Below are 6,582 nucleotides of genomic sequence, written 5' to 3' on the forward strand. Positions count from 1 at the left end.
AGTCACGACTGGACTATTATTATTTACAGCTTTGGCCTTTTTCTTTTTTTTTTTTTTTTTTTTTTTTTTTTTACAGTCAACATGTAAATTAATATGTTTTTCTGTAATTTTACACATCATTTGAACAAAACGGGTAGAATCTGTAAAATGACAGTTTAAAAAATGATTTACCTTCTTTTAATCCAAATAAACATAATTTTTTTATTTCCAAATTACAATAACGCTCGTGCTGATTTAAATACAGTAAAAATGATCATTCTACTGTCAAATAATGCAAATTATGAGAGAAAGAATTTATTAAACAACACATTATTTACTGTTTTGTCCCTTTTTTTTCATCTGCATTTTGCTGTTGCTCAGCTGTTTGGGGCAAATTTAATAATCGTTTTATAATAATTTAAAGAGAACGATGAGAATCCTCTCCTTAGTCTCTGGTCGGGATGTGAGTCAACAATGGTATACAATTACACAATGCTGCACCAGAAACACTGGTCAGTTAAATAAATTATTGATACTTTAATAGTTTATAAGGCTGTTTAACTAGTAAACAAGCAAGACGTGAGTGGGACAGATGAGGTCTGGTTTGTATTTTGGGCTTGAAAATGAAAATAAGGTTGTCTGAAGACTTTGGGCCATTCCATTAAAATGCAGTCAGTTGCTCTCAAGTGATCTCAGTTTGCTTGTGCAACAACTTTAGTATATTTATGCAAAGTGTTGCCTTCCTTATATGAATATTTTGAGAGATGCAAGCCCTTGAAGTACATGGATGATTTGTAATAAGTTTATCCAGCAGTTTTGACACCCTTAACCCAAAATGGAAAGTTTTCTTTAGTAAGTTATGATAAAACAGAACAAATCCAAAGCTTGTTTCTACAACTCTGTCATAGATTCATACTCAATGTTGACGTTAGCTGTGAGACCTGGAGTGGATGTAACACTGATTTTGTTTGTAACGGAGCTCACGTGTATTTTTCTACATGGTTTTTGTTCTTTGGCGCGCTCGCTGCCAGACTTTCGCCGCTTCGTGACAGAATGTTTGTTTCATGGTGCACGTGTTGTTGGTTTTCCTTCCGTAAAACTAGATGGTAAGAACTGACGACGGTGAAGTTTCCATTCTGCCGGATCGCCAGAGTTCATAGCCTGTATATTATACGGCTTCACGGACATGAAGCAGAAACATTAGCGCAGAGGAACATCCTCCGTCTCCAGATCTTAATCCGTTTGGAGTAAAGCATCGGAGACAGCTCGCCACCAGATGAGGGGAAAATCTGTTGGAAGAGCCGCGTTCCTTCCATCGCCGAGAGTTCAAGACGCTTGAGTTTTCAGCCAAGCGGCGCTGAAAACACTTCACGTTGGGTTTTCCTTCAGTTCGTCACCCAGCAGGCCCCTGGTGTTTCTGGAAAACAACAACAAGAGCGACAATAAGCTTGACAACCAGAGCTGTCGCCGTTGATTCATCTTTGGCACTGGAAGTAGGAAAATGTGTTTAGATGGTGTTGATGAAGGCCTCAGAACGTCCCGTATCGGGGGATTCTCCACTTCCAACGAAGCTGGAGACGAGAACGCGAGCAGAGAAGCGACTCATCCCCATAAAGCCTGTGTTCCGCTTTGTTTTCCTGTCTTTGTCATGGATCCTTACAGGATATCTGTTGCGGTTTGAAAGCAATAATGGCGACAGATGTGACTGTTGGCCACCACTGACCTCTGTTCCACATTCTCCCGTTGCCCTCGTCTCCTTTCGTTAGAAGCCGCTGGCACAAAGACGACACTCAGCTGTTTCCCATTACGGAGGGAGTCACACTCGGCTGTCTTGTTCCAATTGGAAACAGGTTACAGAGGACATTATTTAAACCTTACCAGAAACGCATTTCAAACATCTGACACCGAAAATAAAACACAGACCCGGCTTATTGGAGGCTATTTTTAACGGTGACGTGTTTATTTTGTCGTACGGACCCAAAGCAGGGATTGTTGTTGCTGATTTCAGCACAAGAAGTCCTCGTCATGGCTGCATGAATAACCGTAAACGTTGGGTTGGTCATGAGCCAGCGAGGTGGATTATCAGCTGACAAGACATTACAGTACATGTTGTGGTTTTCTGGGGAATATTGGAGCCCAAAACACATTTTACAACCCAAAATGAGTCATTTCAGGACGTTTGCTGTGTCACCTCTTTACTTTTATCACTGTTTTTAGCCTTTTCAAGCAGCGTTTTTTATTTATTTGTTTATTTTTTTAAAAGAAAACACCGAAGGGTTTTTGGCAGGACATCTCATTTACAAAGACGCTGAGTGTAGCTGTCATTAACTTTATCAACACCTGTCTCGTCAGCAGTAAAGATTCCTCACTCGGTACAGTTAATGACGGGACGTTACGGCATCATTCCAGGCTGATGGAGTCGGTTTGTTTATAGTGACAATGCACGACAGCAGAAGGACGAGAGTCGTACGATTCACCGTGAGTCTGGAGGTTCGGTTAGCTTTTCTGCTTTATGCACTTGTAATGATGCGCTTTCAGAGAGAAGTATTGTTCAGGTGAATGAGAGAGTCGCCGAATATTCAGATTGTTTTAACTGCTTCGAAGGAAAAGTTTGACTTATTTGAGTCCCGACAGAAAAGATACCTTAAGTATAGAACAAGCAATTTAGCATTTATTTGTTAGGATAGATTTCAGAGGAGATGCAGGGATTTTGTCAAACTCAATAAAAACATGAAAGGAGGACTTACTTAAATACAGACATATCTACTATGAATGTAAAAAGAAAATGTCCAAATTTAAAATAAAATCTTATGTTCGTTGGACTATTTCCTGAATCATGGCAGTAACTTCGTGTAGTCTCTGCTGCTTGTGAATTACCTCCTACAAAATTGTAAATTGTCGTTTTTACACCACAAGTTCTGCGTTTGAACAGAGCCAGGCCTCTTTTCAGTCTTTATGCTAAGCTAAGCTAACGAGCTTCTTGCTCCTGATGCATATTTGTGACATGAGATTGGCACTGATCCTCTAATCAGTCCTGCTGCTCCTGAACGTTAGCGGCGTCTCTGCTGACAGACGCTCAGTTGACGTGTTAGCGTTTGGAAATCCTAGCTTAGCATTGGCCTCAGGTAGCTAGCTGAACAGACAAGTCAAACACCTTTTTACAATTTGACACTGCAGAATTATCAACACAACTGCCACGGTGAGAAAGGTGCGCTTGTTTTTAACTCCTGTAGGTGGTCAGCAATCACACCTTCAGCTCCATCTCAGGAGGCGCCACCTGGTGGAACAAACAGTTACTACAGCGACCTAAAAATTTTTTAACATTTGTAGACATGCAGTTCCCTCATTTCTGCCTTATCAGTCAGTATATTTTTAACTGGTTAACAACAAATAATCAATTAACGACTACTCATTACAATCACAAGTCTTTCGAGAGTGAAGTTTCTTCTCCGTGTTGGACGAGTGACGGCAGGTCTGGTTCTGTCTGTAGCTTCTACCTATTAAAAGCTCATTCTTACTCCTCGCCATGTGGGGCTCAAGTCGAAAAAAAAACAAATGAAAACAAACTATTTCTTATCATTTAATGGAACCATAACAATGGTTTTAAGTCACTAAACATTATTGTTATCGTATATATCAACACGGTTTCATGAGTTTTAAATACATCTATTAAAAGTTTTGTTGCGTTAAATAACAACCCCATAAAAACTGTAATATTTCTTCAGGTGTTGACGGTTTATCGGCGTCACATTACGACACAAGCAGAGTCACTTTGACGGCATCGCTTAGCTGCAGGAAGGAGTGAGTGGAACAGCTTGTGTGAATGTTTAATAGAAAGAAAGTTATCATAACAGGTTTGTACGATTGGCTCAGCTTCATTTTAGGTCCCTTCAGTGTTTAGAAATGTCTGCTATATTCATAAGGTTAAACACAAACCTGACCTTACTATGAAGCACAGTAAGTCAGATTCTTACAGTGTGAGTCTGTTGTTTCTGTTACCGTTTACTTCATTTCACTGCTCACTTCACTTCACGAGGATTATTTAAGAGCTCTGCAACGTCTGAGGAAGACGAGGAATGTCTGCTCACAAACCCTGAGATGTAGCTCTGAGGCATTTCTCGCACCTCGTTTCAACACGTAGCTTCAATTTAGACCGAAAGCTGCGGAGCACATGGACGCAGCGACGCTCGCAGATGTACGATAAATCCTCCTCCAGACGTCGTGAGCAGCAGATCAGAGCAGGCGACTTTATCAGGGAGACAGCAGGACCGTACCAAAGACGTCACAGAAACAAAAGATGGAGTTTGCGGCTAAAATTCGGTTTCATTTAGCAGATTAAATGGATTAGTGCCACAAAACGAGCTGAATAATAAATTTTCAGTTTGTTGTTGAAGTTGGAAAGGTTGGAAGCATTAAAGTTGTGATTTTATTTAGTTACAAAAAGAAGTAGAAATTTTAAAAACAATCAAATTTACCTGAGACTGTAGTTGTGTTTCTGTTACGTATTTTTATGCGCTTTTTTGAAAACAGTGAAGGAAAACAGAAAAACTAGAGTCTTTGCAGAAGCTTTCACGCTCGCTTGATGAGTTTTTTTTGGTCTTCTTGTTCGTGGAAGAGGAAACACTTCCAGGAACTTTTCTGAATAAGCTCGGATGCAGCAAACGTTCACCTCACGAGACGGATCAGCTGTTTGTTTTGTTGCCTTCATCTCCAAACATCATGAAGCCAATACCAGCTAACATGAAAACACAATCACAGCCTTCCTCATCCGGAGCTGTTCCTCAACGCTTTTCTCCATTTTTGTGTCGCAGATGGACAAAGTTTCGCTTGTTTCGTCTGCAGTTTATCACAGTTTTGTCCAACGTAGCCAATAGCGCCGCCGTCTGGCTCCAGAACAGTTCACGGGAACTAATCCACGTTTTACAAATTAGCTTTAAACCTCTTGACGGTCACATGAAAACGTGGCTGCGTCTGCCTCGATCGGTGGGGCTACGAACACGTCAGGAAGCTTTCATTTAAAGCTGATGTTTGGTCCTCGGTTCTGTCAGACTCCTTTTGTTTATAATAGAAGATATAATCCGTGTTACATCAGCGTTTTGTTGGACCACCTCTGACAACCCAGACTCCAGCCTTACAGCATCCACTCACTGTTCCTACTGTGCATTCACATAGCAGATAACACAATTAACACAACACTGCCTGTAATCCCTTCACCCTCTCCGTCTGTAATTATTCGTCACCCCGACTATCTGCTGACACGGCAGCACCTGTTTATTCAGTGATAATCAGACTGCATCATAAACCCTGAAGTTTATTCTCCTTCACTACTCATTACAAACTCATGTTTTCTGGGTGATGGGAAGGCGGACCAAACCATTCACATCTCCCTGCAGGGGGTCCGGGTCCATTACAATGGACAGACATCACCCTGCCCGTTGTGTTTGTTTGTCTTTAGACCAGCGGCCACGTCGACAGCGAGCACATTCATTACGAGCGGCATTAGCAGAGTCATTAACACCGGCAGAGCATGTTGGGAGACACTTATCTGCTGTCGGCTTTGGGTAAACGACGGGGAGGAGGGGGTTAACACGAATGTAGAACGAAAATACACGTTTGTAAGAATGCGATAAGGGACGGGAGTGAAGAAGCTTGAGTTGTTGTCACCCTGCAAAACACGATTCTGGTGATCTGAAGGGAAAAAGCTTTATTCGGTTCAGTTGTCTGTTTAACAAAATATATGATGAACACTGAAACTCATAGATCTGTGTCTCTCAGGCAACATATATGTGACCTAAATGCATGTTCATGCTTAAACCGCAGCACAAACAGTGACACAGCACTTATTTACATGTCGCTAATTGCTGCCATTGTGCCGACTAACTGACCGTCATTAGGCTGCGTTAGCCCGTTTTGATAAGGACTTAAGTACCTGCGGGTATCTGCGTATCCGATCAGCGCTGTCTCCCACTAAGAACATGAAGATTACTCCCAATTATTCTGGGTCTGGCCCCCTTCAGACCGGCGCTGCTTTCTGTTAATCTGATGGAAGCCGAATGCGTCGCCGTTCTGTAAAACCGTCTCACCAGCTCGAACCTCATAAACGTTCACTTCAAACACAAGTCTGAGCCGAGGACAAACGTGAACCAGCGGTGTGGTGTGTTTTAGGGTTAGTGGAGGGATGAGGGGAAGGTTTCAGCACCGGTATCGGTCCGAAACCATCACAAAAGACTCAGTTTACTGGCCTTTCTCGTTCCCTTTGCTCGATTATTTCACATCTATTACAAACTGAAATGTCAGAAAAACTTCACTGAGATAGAGAGAGAACAGGTCTCATACATGTGATCCAGGTTTGAATACAACAGTGATGATATTCAGTGTGTTGTTCAGGAATATCTCCTCTAAGTTTAATAAACAGCATCAGGTCCCATCTGAGCTGCACGTATCTGATTAATGTGATCCAGGCTTAATCAAGACATCAACAGCAGCTGAAGTATGTTGCTTCTGGTTGTTCAGGAACATCTCCTCTAGGTTAAATAAACAGCATCAGGATCCATCTGAGCTGCACGTATTGACCCACCACAGCAGAAGCTTCATGACTTCATG

At 41.8% G+C, this 6,582-nt stretch overlaps 1 protein-coding gene across 1 annotated transcript in view; it reads right to left on the minus strand.

The window, feature by feature from the left end:
* LOC103364397 (plexin domain-containing protein 1-like) overlaps positions 1 to 6,098 on the minus strand; it is a 29,530-nt gene extending 23,432 nt beyond the window's left edge. Inside the window, exon 1 of the mRNA XM_008291507.1 lies at positions 6,088 to 6,098. The gene's annotated coding sequence lies outside the window, so the exon portion shown is untranslated. The remainder of the gene's footprint in view (positions 1 to 6,087) is intronic.
* Between the last annotated feature and the right edge of the window lie 484 nt (positions 6,099 to 6,582).

This window comes from Stegastes partitus, unplaced genomic scaffold (genome assembly GCF_000690725.1).
Source record: "Stegastes partitus isolate 25-593 unplaced genomic scaffold, Stegastes_partitus-1.0.2 Scaffold746, whole genome shotgun sequence".
NCBI classification, from domain to species: Eukaryota; Metazoa; Chordata; class Actinopteri; family Pomacentridae; genus Stegastes; species Stegastes partitus.